Source organism: Pseudophryne corroboree, chromosome 4 (genome assembly GCF_028390025.1).
Source record: "Pseudophryne corroboree isolate aPseCor3 chromosome 4, aPseCor3.hap2, whole genome shotgun sequence".
Taxonomy (NCBI): Eukaryota; Metazoa; Chordata; class Amphibia; order Anura; family Myobatrachidae; genus Pseudophryne; species Pseudophryne corroboree.
In genome coordinates, this window is record NC_086447.1 from 299,277,663 (window position 1) to 299,300,823 (window position 23,161).

Below are 23,161 nucleotides of genomic sequence, written 5' to 3' on the forward strand. Positions count from 1 at the left end.
TGCATTTTTTCCCCTGATTAACTATTCTCCAATCCACCAATATGAGCTTGTACATTGCTGATATTTTACAGTGATTCGCTGATCACTTTTATCCAAAGATCAGATCTGCAAATCATGAATGTGCCCATTTTAATAGTACAATACTAGTAATGGTCTGCAAATGTGGCTGATTGTTACAATACACTAGCAATCTACAGCCCCGATTGGTTGTTAAAATCCAACATGTTGGACAATTACCATCGCATTTTGGTCGGAATTGGCGATCACTTAAACCCATGCTTTTTTTTTTTTGCACAATCATCTGCAACACGCACAATTGCTCCAAATAATTGCTAGTATATGGGCCCCATGGTGTCCAGATATTTTTAGCAGATTTTGTGAAAAGAAAACTGAAAACAAATTCTACTTACACAGAAAAGGAGAAAGATACGCTAGTTTCAGTAGTTGAATTAGGGAGATCGGGCTATCTTTGTGTAAGTAGAGCATTTTTACAAATCTAGAAAAACATCACACTTTCGTGAAGCACAAGGCTTAGGATATGCATAGTTGCATGTCAAAGTTGTATGAAAAGGGTGCCTTTAAAAAATATGGTTGCCATTTTAAATGTCTAATTTTTACATTTGATTCTGACATGTAACCTATGGTGTAATGAGGACATGGTGTTTGGGAAGTTACATTAGTTGATGCTGGCTAGCAGCACTTCCTCCTGATTCTGGAAATCCCTTCCTCCCAGACCCATATTTTGGGGGGTTTTCAAGAAGCAATGAAAAGTATGAAGAAGTGAGCCTGTGGAGAAGTTTCCCATGGCAAACATTTGCAAAATGCATTCTATAAAATGACACATAGCAGCTGATTGGTTGCCATGAGCAACTTCTCCACTGGCTCTCTTTTTCACACTTTTCAATGCTTCATGAATAGACCCCTTTATATATGTTATTGTTTTGTCTGGCGTGTATTTTAGGATTTTGTATGGATAGTTGGATACAAACATTTAGTTTATAGTTGTATCTTTTGTCATCCTTTTTGGTCCACCAACATTTATTAGATAATGTATATGTTGTTTTTATTGAAAGGTTTATCTGTGAAAACTTCAGCTGACATAGGCTGGGATGTTTCATGCATCGCATATTGGGGGTCATTCCGAGTTGATCGCTCGCTGCGATCAGGTCTCTACTGCGCATGTGTATGCACTGCAATGCGCATGCGCGTCGTATGGGTACACAGCGAATCGTTGCTGAGCTATGGATTTAACGAAGAATCCATTTGTACGGGCGATCGCAAGGAGAGTGACAGGAAGAGGGCGTTTGTGGGTGGCAACTGACCATTTTCTGGGAGTGTTTGGAAAAATGCAGGCGTGTCCATGCGTTTGCAGGGCTGGTGTATGACGTCAATTCCGGCACCAAAACACTGAAGTGATCACAAGGGCTGAGTAAGTCCAGACCTACTCAGAAACTGCACAAAATGTTTTTGCACAGCTCGGCTGCAGAGGCGTTCGCACACTTGTAAAGCGAAAATACACTCCCCTGTGGGCGGTGACTATGCGTTTGCACGGCTGCTAAAAGTAGCTAGTGAGCGATCAACTCGGAATGAGGGCCATTGTCATATTATTAATGATACATCCAGCCACTTATCACATGCATAACAGTAAGGAGCACCCTCACAGTAAACGGGAATACATACAGTGCATTTTGAACTTCCGACATGGGTCTTATAGTCCATATCGGTAGAAAACATAGTACATATCGCACCATGTGTATACAACTCACGCTCCTACGGGGTCGGTATCGCAAGAAAAAATAACACTGTGCAGGCAGGTCAATTTTGACTAGAAAGTGTACAATCTAGTACATAGTATAGTTAAAATTGGAACCGTGTGTACAGTCAATATTGATGGTTCTGGACTCCGGGGAGTTCAAGGGAAATCGCATAGTGCAAATCGGACACATAGGCAAAATCACACCGTGAGCATAAGACATTCACATTCATCCTGAGCATTTAGATAATAAACTTTATCCAAATAAACTGACTATATTACCATACAAACGTGTTCCACACAGAACACCATAGTTCATGTTCTTGCTTTACTTTCTGTAAGATACCTGCCTGAAAGGGAATCCAGTCAGGATCCTGATGGTCGGGATCCCGGGAGTCAAAATACAGATGTTAGTGTATATAGATGTACTACACTGTGTAAGGGAGGCAACGTATGTATTATGTATTATGTTATTATGGGGAAGAGGTCATTTAAGTTAGTGGCCATGAGTTTTTAAGGGGGTTGTTTCTGCATAGTCACTGACAGGACAACTACTAAAGGTTAGGAAATAAAAATAGGCTTCCAAATTGGAAAAACTGCTATATTAAATTACCTTTATTAAACAGTAATGCAGAACATAATTGTTACAGAGGAAAAGAAATTAGTATTTTTATGACGTAAATTATTTTGTACTGTATGTATGGGAGTCACTTCTTACGTACTCTATACATGAAGTAATTCTTAGGTGGGAATTCATTTACGAGCAATGTTCTTGCCCCTCGAGTAAGTGCGGCAATATGCACCATTTAGGGTACCACTGGACTCGCTGATTTTTACTAGCAGCACAAAAATGTGCACAAAATCGCATAAACCCGGTGCTAGTCCAAGCCGAGGCGAGGCGAGTTCTCATGCCACAATGGTAACTTGCACACCTATGTTTGATTTGTACTGGGACCCCCAAATTCTGATTACAACCCTGGGTAGAAATCCCCCAGCCACATCACCTTATTTATAATGATGCAGCCAGAGGTCTCAGCAGCAGCCTAACATATTTGGTCATCCCACAGTGTGATAGAAGCCAAATACATGACACTTGAGCCAAACACATGACACATGGGAAGATTTCTCCATCCAAGTGACACCACTGCTGCTAACAAATAATGTCATGCATCAGGGGAATTCCTAACTCTTAAAAATGTGGTTAAACCGCACTGTTTAGGCAATCAAACAATTGATGTATGGGCGCCATGCACATTGCACATGTCGTGCCCAAACAGACTAGGTTTAGCCACTTAAAACAGCTAAACCCGTCTAAACTCTTTGGTTTGGGTATCCAAACTTCCGTTTGGACGCCCAAAGCGCTGAGTTTCCACACATCTGGAGGCTGCAAGAAAAAATTTCAGCCCCATGGCTACTCGGCGTCTAAACGGAGCAACAAATGAATTGCTCCATTTTATGGCCCCTGGTGGTAGCAGCAGGGACAAACAATTGAATTGGACCCATAGAGGTAAGAGGGCTTGCATTTAACTGCATAATTACAAGACACCTCTCTTCAATCAAATTCAATACAATCCCTTTCAGATGAAAATGAAAACGATTTGGAAATCTGAATGCAACCTATTAGATAGCCATCTACAGGCATATTCAAAGGTCAATTAATTGCTCAGCAATGACCATGGATTGGCACCTCGCTGACACAAACCACCAATTTTCCTTCACACCCATGGAGGGGCACATAAAAATGAGCAATTTTACAAAATTCTCAGGGCTGTGCACAGCAACTACACAACGCCACAAACGCCCCTTGAACAACTACTGTATTACTGACTGATGAGCATTTGTAAACTTAGAGGTAATTTTAGTTCCTAACCTGTACATGTCTGACTCTTGTAAAGTTCTCCCAAAATGAATTATTTTTATAATAATCTCCTACACCAGCCTCCCTGACTATCACATGCCCCGAGATGTTAAAAACACTGAGACACCTTGACAAATACACTGTGACACCTGTAGTTTATTTTACAGAGCGAAGCAGTATGTGGAAATCTGTGTAATCCCTTTCATGACAGCCATAAAACAAGAACGCCAATTGTGTCTTCTGCTCTCGATGATTAGCAGAACTGGTTTTTCCAAGTAGGTCAGACAACCTTTCACACGGCATTCCCAGTGTCTTGCAGTAATATCCCATGGTACAAGTTAGGATCATCACAGATCCCTAACATTCCAACTAAACTAGAACACAAGGGAGAACCTCTAAATATAATCCCCCAGAAATAAACAGAATAACACACCACATACACAAGAAATAGGTTGGCTTTCAGCAAATGATTCTTACAATATTCAAGAATATTCTGTTCACCAGTATAAAATCTCATTTCTTTTACCCCCAATGTAACACAACTGTGAAGAACAGAGTAAAACATGATATTCCAAATGTGATGGCTGACTGTAGTCTCCCTATAATGCTAGACATGTACAGTATGAAGCATCACTCACAGTGACATTTTATCGTTGTCGCTATACACTGGCAGATCACACCAAATATCAACTGTATAGGATGTGAGTATGTGACACTAACCTGAAGCCCCTGTGGCCGCTGGAAGCCCATCCTGCTGTCAGTGTCCTGTGCTGGCTGTGGTGGGAAGTGTTCAGCAGCAGCCACCACCAGGATATATGAACAACCTGCAGCCTCAGACACTGAGGAGGAGCAGCAGCAGCATCGGGAACTACTCAGGAAGACAACTCCCCACAGACAGGAGACTACTGGGCCGAGCCCCCGGGACCCTCAGCCAGTGAGATTCCAGCGGAGAACTTCAGACCACGCCTCCTCAGTATTGCCGAATGGCGTGACGTCGGCGAAGGGCGGGTTCCGCCAGTGTGGAAAGTGATATGTTATCTGGAGGACTTGTTGCAACCTGCAGTATGACTGAGTATGGCCTGGGAAGCTGTGTGTGACAGTGTATGTGACCTACCTCCTCGGCACGCTACCTGCTCTCCTGGACAACGGGCTTTATATGTGTGCACAGCAGCAACAGAGGTAGCTGTGATCTGAAACCTCTACGATCAATGGGGGTCATTCCGAGTTGATCGCTCGCTAGCAACTTTTTGTAGCGCTGCGATCAGGTTAAAACTCGTCAAAACTGCGCATGCATATGCACTGCAATGCACGTCGTACGGGTACAAAGAGGATCGTTGCTTGGAGATGGATTTAACGGAGAATCCATTCGCACAGCTGATCGCAAGGTGATTGACAGAAAGAGGGCGTTTATGGGTGTCAACTGACCGTTTTCTGGAAGTATTTGGAAAAACGCAGGCGTGTCCAAGCATTTGCAGGGTGGGTGTCTCACGTCAATTCCGGGACCAAAAAGTCTGAAGTGATCGCAGCGGCTGAGTAAGTCCAGAGCTACTCAGAAACTGGAACAAACTTTTTTGTGCCGTCGGCTGCAAAACCGTTCGCACACTTGCAAAGCGAAAATACACTCCCCCATAGGCGGCGAATATCTGATCGCAGCGCTGCAAAAAGTTGCTGGCGAGCGATCAACTCGGAATGAACCCCAATATGACAGTTTGCCCCGAGAAGCTTGCAATCTAAGGGCCTAGTTCAGACCTGATCGCACATCTGCAAATTTGCAGAGGACTGTGATCAGATAGTCGTCACCCGCCCCATGCAAGTGTGCGAATGCATGCATACGCCGTGCGAAAACATCACCAGACAGCGGACATCTGCAAATCCGTTCGCAACTTACAAATGATTTTGCCAGTCTGAGCTGTCTGTGCGTGGCCCTGGACTTACTCGTACAGTGCGAAAGAATCAGGCTGTTCGGGGCTGGAGCTGACGTCACATACCCTCCCTGAAAACGCTTAGGAACGCCTACGTTTTTCCTGACACTCCCAGAAAACTGCTAGTTACCATCCACAACTGTCATCTTCCTGACCTTGCGTATGCCTAGCGATTTAAATTTTCGCACCATTCTGTCGCTGTTTGGCGTTGCTCCTGCGCATTGCAGTGCATATGCATGCACAGTCGTCCAATAATTGGTCGCTGTGCGATTTTGTACAACAGCGATCAGGTCTGAATCGGGCCCTAAATAGTCTCCCCGCCTATCTCTGCAATGGACAGTGCACTGTATGAGCAGCAGGCAGCTCTGCATGCAACGTTGGAGATCGAGAACGTGTTTGTTTGCGCAGGAAAAAAGTGAGAAATAAAAATGAACTGCTTGTATTCTGTTCGTACATCTCCCAAAGTTGTCACATAACTAATTTCTCCCTCTGCAGACTGCTGAAGGGCCAGTCTCTGGTTTAGACATCAAACAGAGACTATCCTTCTCACGTTCAGTTTTTAGATCTTATTCCACCATTAGTTCAATAAGGAGGAGAATTCTGCATTACGAGGGGAATCTAATCCAATGTGGTACCCACAAAGGGCACCTGGAATGGTCGGGCAATGACACTTGTCCACTGTTAAGTTGTCAGCAAAGCGTGGTTTCCATAATAGACTGTAAAGTGTGCATCGGTGAGGATGTCCAGCAGCACACTGTGCTGAACGAAATCCCCCCTAAGAATAACATTGGGCCTGAGTTATATGAAACTTCAGATTTTGCTGCTTTTAGCATTTTTCCACTTACTGCGAATGCATCCCAGGCTCTATGTGCATCTTTGAGAATTTGCGCATGATTCAGTCTCTGCCAATGCTAAATGGGCCTTTCTGGGTGTTAAACAGCTGCAACACACGTAAGAACTGTCTTGTGAGTGTATCGTGGTGGACCATCGGCATAAAGCCAGCGTTACCCACTATTCAGAATTGTGCGTATACATATTGGGCATAAATTCAGATGGATTTCCTGCACCTAGCATGGGTGAGATATAAGTGGCGACTATAATCATGAGTGCTGTTCCCACGTGCGCAAAACAATTGCTTATAAGTGTACACATTAGGACATGCACATAGTCCCATTAGCAATCCGTTTGCAATCCATTTTCATTCAGGATGAAACCATATGCAAAGTAGTAACAATATAAAAATGTGTGCCAGTAGCTAGTGGTATCCATGCCTGGTTCAATCAGACATACTGTATGTTACATGCTGTACATGTTTTTCATCTTTTATTTGCTCTCCAATACAGTACAGAAGCATAAATTTCCATCTCATGTAAAAGAAAAAAAAAAGCTTTGCTTAAACACAAACATAAATGCATAATACATGTCCGCGTAACAAAAAGACCACCCTTCATAGGGGGTAATTCCAAGTTGATCGTAGCAGGAATTTTGTTAGCAGTTGGGCAAAACCATGTGCACTGCAGGGGAGGCAGATGTAACATGTGCAGAAAGAGTTAGATTTGGGTGGGTTATTTTATTTCTGTGCAGGGTAAATACTGGCTGCTTTATTTTTACACTGCAAATTAGATTGCAGATTGAACACACCACACCCAAATCTAACTCTCTCTGCACATATTAAATCTGCCTCCCCTGCAGTGCACATGGGTGGTCATTCCGAGTTGTTCGCTCGGTAATTTTTTTCGCATTGCAGCGATTTTCCGCTTATTGCGCATGCGCAATGTTCGCACTGCGCCAAGTAAATTTGCTATGAAGATTGGTATTTTACTCACGGCATTACGAGGTTTTCTCTGACGTCCTAGTGGATGCTGGGAACTCCGTAAGGACCATGGGGAATAGACGGGCTCCGCAGGAGACTGGGCACTCTAAGAAAGAATTAGGACTACTGGTGTGCACTGGCTCCTCCCTCTATGCCCCTCCTCCAGACCTCAGTTAGAATCTGTGCCCAGCTCGAGCTGGTTGCACACTAGGGGCTCTCCTGAGCTCCTAGAAAAGAAAGTATTTATTAGGTTTTTTATTTTCAGTGAGATCTGCTGGCAACAGACTCACTGCTACGAGGGACTTAGGGGAGAGAAGCGAACCTACCTGCTTGCAGCTAGCTTGGGCTTCTAGGCTACTGGACACCATTAGCTCCAGAGGGATCGAACACAGGCCCAGCCTCGGTCGTCCGGTCCCGGAGCCGCGCCGCCGTCCCCCTTGCAGAGCCAGAAGCAAGAAGAACGTCCTGGAAATCCGCGGCTGAAGACTCCGGTCTTTATTAAGGTAGCGCACAGCACTGCAGCTGTGCGCCATTGCTCCCCATGCACACCACATACTCCGGTCACTGATGGGTGCAGGGCGCTGGGGGGGGGGGGGCGCCCTGGGCTGCAATTAGATTACCTTAAAATGGCAAATATAGTCTAATAAACTATATATGTGTAAAAATCCCCTGCCATAATATTAATATAAAGAGCGGGAGAAGCCCGCCGAAAAAGGGGCGGGGCTATCTCCCTCAGCACACTGGCGCCATTTTCTCTTCACAGCTCCGCTGGAAGGACGCTCCCCAGGCTCTCCCCTGCAGTTTCCAGGCTCAATAGGGTAAAAAAGAGGGGGGGGGGGGCACTAAATTTAGGCGCAAAACTGTGTATTATAGCTGCTATAGGGAAAATCACTTTGTGTAGTGTAAATCCCTGTTTATATAGCGCTGTGGTGTGTGCTGGCATACTCTCTCTCTGTCTCCCCAAAGGACTTGGTGGGGTCCTGTCCTCAGTCAGAGCATTCCCTGTGTGTGTGTGCGGTGTGTCGGTACGGCTGTGTCGACATGTTTGATGAGGAGGCTTATGTGGAGGCGGAGCAGGTGCCGATAAATGTGATGTCACCCTCTGCGGGGTCGACACCAGAGTGGATGGATATGTGGAAGCTATTAACCGACAGTGTCAACTCCTTACATAAAAGGCTGGATGACGTAACAGCCGTGGGACAGCCGGCTTCTCAGCCAGTGCCTGCCCAGGCGTCTCAAAGGCCATCAGGGGCTCAAAAACGCCCGCTACCTCAGATGGCAGACACAGATGTCAACACGGAGTCTGACTCCAGTGTCGACGAGGATGAGACATATACACAATCCACAAGGGGCATCCGTTGCATGATTACGGCAATAAAAAATGTGTTGCACATTTCTGACATTAACCCAGGTACCACTAAAAAGGGTATTATGTTTGGGGAGAAAAAGCAACCAGTGGTTTTTCCCCCATCAGAGGAGTTGAATGAAGTGTGTGAAGAAGCGTGGGCTTCCCCCGATAAGAAACTAGTGATTTCTAAAAAGTTACTGATGGCGTACCCTTTCCCGCCAGAGGACAGGTTACGCTGGGAGACATCCCCGTGGGTTGGATAAAGCGCTCACACGCTTGTCAAAAAAGGTGGCACTGCCGTCTCAGGATACGGCCGCCTTAAAGGAGCCTGCGGATAGAAAGCAGGAGGCTATCCTGAAGTCTGTATATACACACTCAGGTACTATACTGAGACCTGCTATTGCTTCAGCATGGATGTGCAGTGCTGCAGCAGCGTGGTCTGATTCCCTGTCTGATAACATTGATTCCCTTGACAGGGACACTATATTGCTAACCATAGAGCATATTAAAGACGTAGTCTTATCTATGAGAGATGCACAGAGGGATATTTGCCGGCTGGCATCTAGAATAAATGCAATGTCCATCTCTGCCAGGAGAGTATTATGGACTCGGCAGTGGACAGGTGATGCGGATTCTAAAAGGCACATGGAGGTTTTGCCTTACAAGGGTGAGGAATTGTTTGGGGATGGTCTCTCGGACCTCGTTTCCACAGCAACAGCTGGGAAGTCGACATTTTTACCTCAGGTTCCCTCACAGCCTAAGAAAGCACCGTATTATCAGGTACAGTCCTTTCGGCCCCAGAAAGGCAAGCGGGTTAAAGGCGCGTCCTTTCTGCCCAGAGGCAGGGGTAGAGGGAAAAAGCTGCACCATACAGCCAGTTCCCAAGAACAAAAATCCTCCCCTGCTTCCACTAAATCCACCGCATGATGCTGGGGCTCCACTGGTGGAGCCAGGTGGGGTGGGGGCCCGTCTCCGGAACTTCAGCGACCGGTGGGTTCGCTCACAGGTGGATCCCTGGGTTCTACAAGTGGTATCTCAGGGATAGAAGCTGGAATTCGAGACGTCTCCCCCTCGCCGTTACCTCAAATCAGCCTTGCCAGCCACTCCACGGACAGGGAGGTAGTGCTGGCGGCAATTCACAAGCTGTACCTCCAGCAGGTGATAATAAAAGTTCCCCTCCTTCAACAGGGACGGGGTTACTATTCCACAATGTTTGTGGTACCGAAACCAGACGGTTCGGTGAGACCCATTCTAAATTTGAAATCCTTGAACACTTATATAAGGAGGTTCAAGTTCAAAATGGAATCGCTCAGGGCGGTTATTGCAAGCCTGGAAGAAGGGGATTACATGGTATCACTGGACATCAAGGATGCTTACCTGCATGTCCCCATTTACCCACCTCACCAGGTGTACCTCCGTTTTGTGGTACAAGACTGCCATTACCAATTCCAGACGTTGCCGTTTGGTCTGTCCACGGCACCGAGGGTATTTACCAAAGTAATGGCCGAAATGATGATACTCCTTCGAAAGAAGGGAGTTATAATTATCCCATACTTGGACGATCTCCTTATAAAGGCGAGGTCCAGGGAGCAGTTGTTGGTCGGAGTAGCACTATCTCAGAAAGTGCTACAACAGCACGGCTGGATTCTGAATATTCCAAAGTCGCAGCTGGTTCCTACGACGCGTCTGCTGTTCCTGGGTATGATTCTGGACACAGAACAGAAGAAGGTGTTTCTCCCGGAGGAGAAGGCCAAGGAGTTGTCATCTCTGGTCAGAGACCTCCTGAAACCAAAACAGGTGTCGGTGCATCACTGCACGCGAATCCTGGGAAAGATGGTAGCTTCTTACGAGGCAATTCCATTCGGCAGATTCCATGCAAGGATCTTTCAGTGGGATCTGTTAGACAAGTGGTCCGGATCGCATCTTCAGATGCATCGGCTGATCACCCTGTCCCCGAGGGCCAGGGTGTCTCTGCTGTGGTGGCTGCAGAGTGCTCATCTTCTAGAGGGCCGCAGATTCGGCATACAGGACTGGGTCCTGGTGACCACGGATGCAAGCCTCCGAGGTTGGGGGGCAGTCACTCAGGGAAGAAACTTCCAAGGACAATGGTCGAGTCAGGAGGCTTCCCTACACATAAATATTCTGGAACTAAGGGCCATTTACAATGCCCTAAGTCAGGCAAGTCCCCTGCTTCAAAACCAGCCGGTGCTGATTCAGTCAGACAACATCACGGCGGTCGCCCATGTAAACCGACAGGGCGGCACAAGAAGCAGGATGGCGATGGCAGAAGCCACAAGGATTCTCCGATGGGCGGAAAATCACGTGATCGCACTGTCAGCAGTGTTTATTCCGGGAGTCGACAACTGGGAAGCAGACTTCCTCAGCAGGCACGACCTCCACCCGGGAGAGTGGGGACTTCATCCAGAAGTCTTCCAACTGATTGTAAACCGTTGGGAAAGGCCACAGGTGGACATGATGGCGTCCCGCCTAAACAAAAAGCTAAAAAGATATTGCGCCAGGTCAAGGGACCCTCAGGCAATAGCTGTGGACGCTCTAGTGACACCGTGGGTGTACCAGTCGGTTTATGTGTTCCCTCCTCTTCCTCTCATACCAAAGGTGCTGAGGATAATAAGAAAGAGAGGAGTAAGAACTATACTCATCGTTCCAGATTGGCCAAGACGGACTTGGTACCCCGAACTGCAAGAAATGATCTCAGAGGACCCTTGGCCTCTGCCTCTCAGACAGGACCTGCTACAGCAGGGGCCCTGTCTGTTCCAAGACTTACCGCGGCTGCGTTTGACGGCATGGCGGTTGAACGCCGGATCCTGATGGAAAAGGGCATTCCGGTTGAAGTCATTCCTACGCTGATAAAAGCTAGGAAAGATGTGACAGCAAAGCATTATCACCGCATATGGCGAAAATATGTTGCTTGGTGTGAGGCTATGAAGGCCCCCACAGCAGAATTTCAGCTGGGTCGTTTTCTGCACTTCCTACAGTCAGGAAAAGAGAAAATAAAAATATTTTGCAGCGCACATAGATTCGGCAAAAATGTTTTTATTAAAACTTTATATATAATTATTTATCAATGCTTGCCAAATTCAAATATATTCTAAAAGTTCAAAACAACCACCGGCCGGTATAATTGAATCTCTATTGTTATATTTAAAAAGGACAAAAAATAAAACAGAACACTTTGCACAGCCTATATCGATTTTTCCATTAATATACTGAATTCTATTCAGTGTGGACACTTTGTGTCACCCTTGACTAAAATAATGTCTAAAAATCGATACAGAGGTGCACAGAGACTCAAATATAAATTAATATCACTATGTTACAATAAATGTATCATTGTTGCATTCTGAAAGATAACAGAAAAAAAAAAAATGGCATTTCTTTTGAAGTCTCTAATAGCAGTTCAGCTGTATGGCTTCACACTCTGTTTAGGACACAAGAACTTTTTCAGTCCATTCACAACATTGGAAGTCCATTCAGTGTTTAAGATTTATTAAACCATACAAACACTTGGGAATCTTCAGCTGATTAATGTTCCTAATATCCGTGAGTAATTAATTCTAAAACACAGGATATTGCAGTGATCCGTTTAGGATTCAGAGGACCATATAATTAGGTCTGACAATGTAAATTACTTTGTCTGGCCAGACAGTGTGATTATTCTCACCGCACTCTTCCGTTCATTAGGTCCACAGGGCTCCTCCCGGCTGCTGGTGCTGGTAACCTTTAAAGCGCAGTCATCTCTGGAGGATGCAGTCCAAATGGACTAATAGCGGCTTAGTGGTGAGTGTATCCACTGGCGGTGGTAGAAATGAATATAGTGAGTGGTTGGCCAAGACGGACTTGGTACCCGGAACTGCAAGAAATGATCTCAGAGGACCCTTGGCCTCTGCCTCTCAGACAGGACCTGCTACAGCAGGGGCCCTGTCTGTTCCAAGACTTACCGCGGCTGCGTTTGACGGCATGGCGGTTGAACGCCGGATCCTGATGGAAAAGGGCATTCCGGTTGAAGTCATTCCTACGCTGATAAAAGCTAGGAAAGATGTGACAGCAAAGCATTATCACCGCATATGGCGAAAATATGTTGCTTGGTGTGAGGCTATGAAGGCCCCCACAGCAGAATTTCAGCTGGGTCGTTTTCTGCACTTCCTACAGTCAGGAGTGACTATGGGCCTAAAATTGGGTTCCATTAAAGTCCAGATTTCGGCCCTGTCTATTTTCTTTCAAAAAGAACTGGCTTCACTGCCTGAAGTTCAGACGTTTGTTAAGGGAGTGCTGCACATTCAGCCCCCTTTTGTGCCCCCGGTGGCACCTTGGGATCTCAACGTTGTGTTGGATTTCCTAAAATCACATTGGTTTGAGCCACTTCAGACCGTGGAATTAAAATATCTCACGTGGAAAGTGGTCATGCTTTTGGCCTTGGCTTCGGCTAGGCGGGTGTCAGAATTGGCGGCTTTGTCCTGTAAAAGCCCCTATCTGATCTTCCATATGGACAGAGCAGAATTGAGGACGCGTCCCCAATTCCTCCCTAAGGTGGTATCAGCATTTCATTTGAACCAACCTATTGTGGTGCCTGCGGCTACTGGGGACTTGGAGGCCTCCAAGTTGCTGGATGTAGTCCGGGCCCTGAAAATCTATGTTTCCAGGATGGCTAGAGTCAGAAAGACTGACTCGCTGTTTATCCTGCATGCACCCAACAAGCTGGGTGCTCCTGCTTCTAAGCAGACTATTGCTCGCTGGATCTGCTCCACGATTCAACTTGCACATTCTGCGGCTGGACTGCCGCATCCTAAATCTGTGAAGGCCCATTCCACGAGGAAGGTGGGCTCTTCTTGGGCGGCTGCCCGAGGGGTCTCGGCTTTACAACTTTGCCGAGCTGCTACCTGGTCGGGATCAAACACGTTTGCAAAATTCTACAAGTTTGATACCCTGGCTGAGGAGGACCTTGAGTTTGCTCATTCGGTGCTGCAGAGTCATCCGCACTCTCCCGCCCGTTTGGGAGCTTTGGTATAATCCCCATGGTCCTTACGGAGTTCCCAGCATCCACTAGGACGTCAGAGAAAATAAGAATTTACTCACCGGTAATTCTATTTCTCGTAGTCCGTAGTGGATGCTGGGCGCCCATCCCAAGTGCGGATTGTCTGCAATACTTGTATATAGTTATTGCCTAACTAAAGGGTTATTGTTCTGAGCCATCTGTTCAGTAAGGCTCAGTTGTTATTCATACTGTTAACTGGGTATAGTTATCACGAGTTGTACGGTGTGATTGGTGTGGCTGGTATGAGTCTTACCCGGGATTCCAAATCCTTTCCTTGTTGTGTCAGCTCTTCCGGGCACAGTTTCCCTAACTGAGGTCTGGAGGAGGGGCATAGAGGGAGGAGCCAGTGCACACCAGTAGTCCTAATTCTTTCTTAGAGTGCCCAGTCTCCTGCGGAGCCCGTCTATTCCCCATGGTCCTTACGGAGTTCCCAGCATCCACTACGGACTACAAGAAATAGAATTACCGGTGAGTAAATTCTTATTTTTTCTTCGTTCTGGTGATCGTAATGTGATTGACAGGAAGTGGGTGTTTCTGGGCGGAAACTGACCGTTTTATGGGAGTGTGTGAAGAAACGCTACCGTTTCTGGGAAAAACGCGGGAGTGGCTGGAGAAACGGAGGAGTGTCTGGGCGAACGCTGGGTGTGTTTGTGACGTCAAACCAGGAACGACAAGCACTGAACTGATCGCACTGGAAGAGTAAGTCTCGAGCTACTCAGAAACTGCAAAGAAATTTCTAATCGCAATTTTGAGAACCTTTCGTTCGCAATTTTGATAAGCTAAGATTCACTCCCAGTAGGCGGCGGCTTAGCGTGTGCAATGCTGCTAAAAGCAGCTTGCGAGCGAACAACTCGGAATCACCCCCATGGGCCCTCATTCCGAGTTGTTCGCTCGCTAGCTGCTTTTAGCAGCATTGCACATGCTAAGCCGCCGCCTACTGGGAGTGAATCTTAGCTTTGCAGAATTGCGAACGAAAGATTAGCAGAATTGCGAATAGAATAGCGATTAGAAATTTCTTTGCAGTTTCCGAGTAGCTCGAGACTTACTCTGCCACTGCGATCAGTTCAGTCAGTTTCGTTCCTGGTTTGACGTCACAAACACACCCAGCGTTCGCCCAGACACTCCCCCGTTTCTCCAGCCACTCCCGTGGTTTTTCCAGAAACGGCAGCGTTTTTTCACACACTCCCAGAAAACGGTCAGTTTCCGCCTAGAAACACCCACTTCCTGTCAATCACACTACGATCACCAGAACAAAGAAAATTCATCGTTAGGCCGTGAGTAAAATACCAAACTTTTGTGCTAATTTACTTGGCGCAGGCGCACTGCGAACATTGCGCATGCGCAGTTTGCGACTTATCGCACCGATGCGAAGAAAAAGAACGAGCGAACAACTCGGAATGAGGGCCATGGGGGGTAATTCCAAGTTGATCGCAGCAGGAAATTTTTTAGCAGTTGGGCAAAACCATGTGCACTGCAGGGGGGGCAGATATAACATGTGCAGAGAGAGTTAGATTTGGGTGTGGTGTGTTCAATCTGCAATCTAAATTGCAGTGTAAAAATAAAGCAGCCAGTATCTACCCTGCACAGAAATAAAATAACCCACCCAAATCTAACTCTCTCTGCAAATGTTATATCTGCCCCCCCTGCAGTGCACATGGTTTTGCCCAACTGCTAACAAAATTCCTGCTACGATCAACTTGGAATTACCCCCATTGTCCGCAAAGTATTTGCAAACAGACAACCACAAGCAGTTTAGAGATCACCATGTGCTATATGTCCCTAACCACCCGCAAATAATATGTCTGTATTTACAATTGCACAAACACATCTTACTGCCCTCGGCCTATGTTAGAGCGCCTCTGTCCCAACCCGTGTGCAGTAGACCCCACTGTGTGCAAACCAGCGCCATCACCCGAGATCCATATACAGTAGATGCTCCAAAGCCTTTGCACTCTTCTGCACATAGGGAGTCATTCAGGTGCGGTTGCACCTGAGACCATCGGTGCAAAGTACCAATTTTCGGTACTTTGCACATGCACAGGACCCACTCTGTGCGTGCATGAACGGGTGCTGTGGGATTGACAGTCTGACGTTGAGGGGTTGGGAAGAGACCAGGGATCTCCATCGTAGGATGGAGATTTCTTGGCCTCTGCGACTGGCGGCTTATGCGGCACTATGGGTGCCGCAAGCCACCCGATGATGGATGCTTTGATCCGATGCTGCATCCTAGGATGCAGGTCAGATCACTAGTGCAGCAGGAGGCGTCTGCATGTAATAGACGCTTCCTGCTGCATTTATATACAGCGCTATCACTGCTGCTTTCAAGGAAGCAGCACTGATAGCAAATCCAACCACATCTGAATGACCCCTGTTATCTTCCTGAAACTATCACCTGAAATATGTCCGCTAGTAAAAGATACTGGGAGGCGCTGCATGGATATGTAAGTAACTGGTGCACATGAACCCACTTTCCTAGACTATAATACCGTTCTATATGGGGACATAACAAGTGGCATGGTCCCGCCCCTGTCATGTGACGGTACCACACTCTCTTATGATTACCCACTCTCACTTTTTTTATTTTAAGAAGAGTGGCGAAAATAAATACATCCCAACGCTGATGTTACTGATGACAACACCGTGAACAGGCCTGCTATCATGCATTTTTTTCTACCATGGGTAATCATAGTGGTCACACTTTTAAAAAGCTGAGAGTTCTGTACATTCTATTACGTATCAAAAAATACTATTTCATATTCTGTAGCTATTCCTATAACAAAGCGATTCCCGAACATACTGTATATTAATTACCTGTAAGGGGCTAAATTACAGTACACAGACATTAGACTGATAGTCTACACAGGGCCGTTTCTTGGGGCAGGCGAGCAGTGCAACCGCACTGGGCGCCCGCCGCGGCACTAACTGTGGCTCCCTGCTTCCCCCTCCTATTTCTCCCCGAGTAACCCGCTCGGGCTCAGAGTTTCACGGAATGACGCGGTTGCGTCGTTACGTCACGACGCAACCCCGTCACTCCGTGAAACTCCCCTCCCCCCCCCCCCCCCCCGGGCGGAGTACAGAGGGGGATCCAAGTTAGGAAGAGGGAAAGGCCGGAGCGAGGAGCGACTGCTGAGGCGGGCCGAAGAGCGGTAATCGCCTCTGTAAGTATTCTCTCTCTCTCTCTCAATGTGTAAAATGGGGACACCTGCCGTAATGTGTGAAATGGGGACTCTTGCCTGCCGTAGTGTGGGGATTTAATGTATCAAGGGCATTGCGGTGTGTGGCATAATATGGTGCAGGGGGCATTACTGTGTGGGGCTTAATATGGTAGTATTTTTTAATCCTGTGGTGGTCGTGATCTGTTGGAGCAGGGTCAAAAACTGGATTGTGAGGTAGTCTTTTCAGACGAGGCCATGCCCATTTAGATGAGGCCACGCCCCCTTGTCGGGTGCCCGCGCAAGTTTTTTTTTTTCATCTAGGTGTGTGGGGGGGGGGCACATTATTTTATGTCATGGGGGGGCGCATTTTTAAATCTCACACTGGGAGCCAAATTGGCTAGAAACAGCCCTGAGTCTACACATAATTACTATAAAGAATATAATGTGCAAATGAGGAAGTATCCTACATTTATCGGGATCCGGTCTGAAGATCGACAGTGTCTAGGTCGACAATGTTTAGGTCGACAACTATAGGTCGACAGTCACTAGGTCAACATGGATGGAAGGTCGACAGGGTTTCTAGGTCGACATGTGCTAGGTCGACAGGTCTAAAGGTCGACATGAGTTTTCACATTTTTTTCTTTTTTTAATTTTTTCATACTTAACGATCCACGTGGACTACGATTGGAACGGTAAAGTGTGCCGAGCGAAGCGAAGGCACCATGCCCGAAGCATGGTGAGCGAAGCGAGCCATGCGAAGGGACGCGGTGCACTAATTTGGGATCCCGGTCACTCTACGAAGAAAACGAAAAAAAAAAAAAATTCCTCATGTCGACCTTTAGACCTGTCGACCTAGCACATGTCGACCTAGAAACCCTGTTGACCTTCCATCCATGTCGACCTAGTGACTGTCGACCTATAGTGGTCGACCTAAACATTGTCGACCTAGACACTGTCGATTTCATGAACCACATCCCATTTATCTGTGTGACTACTTGCTAGACTGTTGCTACAGAATCGTCTGATTGCCAGGGAGTTACTATAGAAACAGAATGTATACACACACGTACTTCCTGACAAGCATTTGCTTTGCGTCAATTTTGATGTTGCCTGCAGTGTTCCCAAGTGTTAGTGCTCAGTATATACAATGCAGTTCTATGGGATCACTCACAGTGAAAACAGAGGATGAAGTACAAGTTTTTTTTATATGCCTTCAGAAGCCATTGTTTTTCAACTCCGATTTGTAAAAGGGGATGTAGTTACAATACCGCAGGACGGGATCCCGGCGGCCGAAAATACAAACGCCGGAATCCTGACTGATGGCATAATGTCGGCATCAAAATCCAGACGGAGCTCGGGATCCCGGCGTTAAAATACTGATGCCTGTAATCCCGAATGCTCTTTTAGCGGAATGCACTTGCGTTCTACAGTGGGTCGATGGGGGTTTAGGCATTAGAAGGGGGGTTAGGGTGCAGAGACAGGAATGGGATGGTTAGGTACCTGTGGCCGGAGACCCTCCTCAGCCACATAGTTAATGGTGGTAGCGGCACTCAAGGGGTTAATCCCATGCTGCAGCGCCATCATTTAAAAGGAACAATAGGCGCTATGCACCCTATTGAAATGTACTAACAGCGCGGGCGCAGAGTGTTTAAAAATGTGTCTTAATATGTTATATCACTGCGCTGTGCGCAGTAGGAGAGTTATAGACTGCAAGTTTTATAATGTATTTATATCTAAGATGTGTTTAAATGTACTTGAAGGGTAAAAATGCTATCAGTGTCTTTTGGGAACAGTCATGGTACACTTTCACATAGGAAGTCATATGCTAGGTAACCTTCTAGTGTGATCAGGGCACTGCAGGTAATGTGCTTGGGTTTTGCAGATCCTGAGAAGGTGTAAGAGTGAAATGACCAAAACTTTGGTTACAGCACTTCCTTTGAAATGGCCCCTAGATGGTCTCTTGTGTGTCTGTGCTTTTGGGGAAACCAGTTTGTTTTCAATGATGTCCTGTATATTCGCTACAGATGCGTGAATGGCAGGTGGAAACAATTTGTATACTTTGTATTAGTTGTTTTCCTGTATCATTTGTTCATCACATACAAACACTGCTGTATAAACTATAGAATCTGTGTGACCAAAAGAGGAATGTAAACTACCAGTTGGTAATAGGTAGTTTAAATGACACTGAACTTTGTCTGAGTGAGAGGAAGGAGGAAATCTATTTATGCAGTTATCTCCTTTTGAAATGTGTTTATACATTGTGTACAGTGGCGCACACAGGGGGGTTTCTGATGGACAATTTTTTTTTTCCAGAGACGGAGACACTCTTGTCTCCATCTCTGCAACACCCGCTGGACACCCGCGAACAGCGCTCCCGGCCACTGCCCGCTTGTTTAGCTGTCAGCGCTTCAGGGAGCATAGGCGCCAAAATGGCGCTGCGGCGATATAGGGGGGAGGGGTGGCACACGCGACCGCGGGCCAACGGCGGGAAAGGGGGGACGGGGGCAGGTATGCCGTCCTCCTTTTCACACCTGGGGGGACAGGGCAGCCAGTAGGGCAGCAGGAGGGAAGAGGGGGCAGGAAGGGGTTAAAAAGCAGAGGCAGGAGGGGAAGCGGCATTGCTACAGAGGGAGACGGACGGACGCAGAACATGCCCAGGTGACAGGGTCATCTCCTTGCGCCAAGGTCGGCGCAGGATACGCAGCACCCAGATGGACAGCGACGGGGTCATCTCCTTGCGCCAGGATCGGCACAGGACATGCAGCACCCAGAGGGACAGCGACGGGGTCATCTCCTTGCGCCAGGGTCGGCGCAGGACACGCAGCACCCGTAGAGACAGCGATCGAGGACGCGGCGCTCGGGATCGGTAAGAACAATGTCGACAATAATGACTTGCATAATGTTTGTATGACCCAAAATACTTGTCAGAATGCGCAGAGTATATGCAGCGATTTATGCAACGCAGCAGGGGGGTCGAGTCATAGCAGTTTCCATAGAATGTGTGTTATGCCAGGAAGCGCGCAAGGGGTACAGCGTAGCAGTATTGATGTCGATAAAATGACAGGAGCGCAGAGGGGCGGGGTAGAGGCGCAGTCAGATGCAGATTTGGGGCTAACCCCGGCGGAGTCGGACGAGGACGACGCATGCAGGGTGTTGAGGGAGCAATGGCTGGCAGCAGTTGCGAAGTGGAAGAGTAAGAAGGGCAGCATTCCCGGGGCTGACGCAACCAGGGAAAAAATGGGTGTGGTAGAACAGGATAAGGCAACAGCTTTTGTGCAGGGAACCGCAGGCCTAGTATGCGCCTTCGGTTCAGTAGCGGCCCACTTGCCGGCGCTGACTAGGAAGGAAATCGAAAAAGGGGCTTTTATAGATATATGTTCACTGACGGAGGCAGGGCTAAAGGCCAAGGAGGCAGCGAAGCCAAAGGGAGAAAGGCAGTCAGAAAGCTATAAGACAATTGAGCATTGGCTGAGTGGTATGTTTGCCTATACAGCTTGTTATACGGAGGCGTACCCTGAAGCAGCCGCGGGCATGCTGAGGTACACAAACTTCATTTACTCGGTGTATAAGGAACACGGGGGGACGGTATGGAGAAAATATGATGAGCGTTTTAGGGCAAGGGCGGTGGGCGGGAAGCCCATTGATTTCGGCGTCAGGGACGTTGACGAATGGTTGAAAGCCCAGTCGGCAGGGGCCCCAGAAAAGGTCTTAACTACACATAGGCCGTTTGCAGGGAGGCCTAGCGCGCAGAAACCAGATCATAAATGCTGGGCATTTAATGAGATGCGGTGCACTCGCGCGCAGTGCAAATTTAAGCACGCATGTTCAATCTGCGGCGCGAATCACGCAGCCAAAGAGTGCAGCAGACAGAGGGGAAATAACCAGAAAAAGGTACCCGCAGCGGCAGGGCCTAACAAAAGCAATTAGTCCAGTAAACTCGAACAGGATCCTGGCATGGCTGGCCAGGTATCCCAAGAGCCAGGAAGCCAATTTGCTGCGGGCGGGGTTCGGGGACGGGTTTAGGATACCCATAACTAAGGAAGTCGCGCCCTCCGGCAGCTCCAGAAATTTAAAGTCTAGCAGGGAGCAGCCACGAGCGGTGCGGGAAAAAATTATCAAGGAGCTAGCTTTAGGGAGAATGGCAGGGCCTTTCGTAGCCCCCCCCAGTGGCGGGGCTAGTTATATCACCGTTGGGGCTGGTCCCCAAGAAAGCACCGGGGAAATTCAGGCTCATTCAGCATTTGTCCTATCCAGAAGGGGCGTCGGTAAACGACGCTTTGGACAGGGACGAATGCTCAGTGCAGTACCAGTCCTTCGACTCGGCTGTCAGGTCGATCCGGACACAGGGGAAGGGGGCCCTGATAGCAAAATTAGACATCGAGTCTGCCTTCAGACTGCTCCCCCTACATCCTGAGAGTTTCAGGCTCATGGGGATAAGCTTTGACGGGTTTTTCTTCATTGACAAATGTTTGCCAAGGGGTTGCGCTATTTCGTGCGCATATTTCGAGGCTTTTAGCTCTTTCCTGCAGTGGTGCTGGGAGGAGCGCACGGGGTCAAGAGCTATAGCACACTACCTGGACGATTTCCTGGTGGCAGGGCCTCCAGATTCGACACGGTGCGCCCACCTTCTGAGCGAGCTGCAGGCCATGCTGGAGGAGTTCGGCGTGCCTATCGCAACAGAGAAGACGGAGGGGCCCAAAACGGTCCTATCCTACCTGGGGATAGAGATTGACACAGATAGACAGGAGTGCAGGCTCCCCGAGGAAAAAATACGGAGGCTGGAAAGGGAAATCGGGCTGTGCGTAAAGGCAAAAAAGGTTACGTTGGGCCAGCTGCAATCATTATTGGGAAGCCTCAATTTTGCATGCAGGGTGATCCCAATAGGTAGGATTTTTAAACGGCGGCTCGAGCAAGCCACCGCTGGCGTTGCAAAGAGACATCACTTTGTGCGGATCAACAGGGATTTGAGGGAGGACCTGCGAGTATGGGAGGAATTCCTCCTACATTTCAATGGAGTGCGTATGTGGCCCAAAGTAGTACGGTCCAATCACGCAATGCATCTATTTACGGATGCCGCAGGGGGGACAGGCTTCGGGGCATACTGGCAGGGAGAATGGTGCGCGCAGGTTTGGCCCACATCGTGGGAGGAGGCGGGGCTCACCAAGAACTTGGCGGCCTTGGAGTTGTTCCCAATAGTCGTAGCAGTGACAATATGGGGGGAGAGACTCGCCAACAGGCAGATTCAATTCTGGTGCGATAATATGGGGGTGGTTCAGGCGGTGAACAACCAGAGGGCCTCATCGCCACCAGTCGTCAGGTTGATCAGAAAATTGGTGCTAGCATGCTTGCATCATAATATTACATTCAGGGCGAAACACGTGCCGGGGGAGAAGAATGTGATAGCAGATGCGCTGTCTCGGCAGAACTGGGAAGCTTTTAGGGCAGCTGCGCCAATGGCAAACGCGACTGGCCTAACATGCCCCTCATGTCTCTGGCAGATAGTCAAGCCGAATTAGGCAGGCTGGTGGAGCGGTCGCTGGCGCCAAAGACGTGGAAGGCATACAAGGCTGCCTGGAGATCGTGGCAAGAGTTTCAGGCGGCGGAAGGCACCGGGGGAAAAAATGCGCAGCAACAGCTGCTGGCTTTCATAGCTAAGCTCAGGCGCGAACAGGCATCCAAGGCCAGGACGAGCGCCATGTTAGCAGGTATCGCGTTTTTCGATAAGTTAGCAGGGAAAAATGACGAAACAAAGTCGTTTACGGTACGTACAATCATGAGGGGCTGGGCCAGGGCAGAGGTTAGGAGGCCAGACGCAAGGGAACCCATTACAATGGAGAGATTGAAGACGCTGCTGGCATGCATCCCATCAGTGGGCAGGGATCAGGGCGAAGCGGCGCTGTTTGGGGCCGCATTCGCGATGGCTTTTAGCGGAGCATTCAGGATTAGCGAGCTTGTAGCGAGATCTAAGCTCACAAACGGCGACGGGCTGCAGTACAAGAACGTCGTCATAACCGAGCAAGCTGTGTTATGCAAAATACAGAAGTCGAAGACTGATCAGGAGGGTAAGGGAAAATGGGTTCAGTTGCGCAAGCACACGGATATTGCGGCATGTCCGGTGGCGGCGGTCAAGGCCTTCCTAGACCACAGGCCACGAGGTGGGGATAATTTTCTCATACACACGGACGGGTCACCACTAACTAAATATCAGTTTACGGCGGTCCTGAAAAAATGCGTAACGGCCAGCGGATGGCAGGCCGAT

The 23,161-nt window shown here is 48.0% G+C and overlaps 1 protein-coding gene across 4 annotated transcripts in view; it reads right to left on the bottom strand.

Annotated features, from left to right (window-relative positions):
* Positions 1-23,161, bottom strand: part of PLD1 (phospholipase D1) — a 497,457-nt gene that overhangs the window by 314,892 nt on the left and 159,404 nt on the right. For 3 of the 4 annotated variants that reach the window (XM_063916253.1, XM_063916254.1, XM_063916251.1), the window contains exon 1: positions 4,332-4,481. The exons of the other annotated variant lie outside the window; for it this stretch is intronic. The gene's annotated coding sequence lies outside the window, so the exon portion shown is untranslated. Of the gene's footprint in view, positions 1-4,331; positions 4,482-23,161 lie in introns of those variants that run through there. 4 annotated transcript variants of the gene reach the window in all.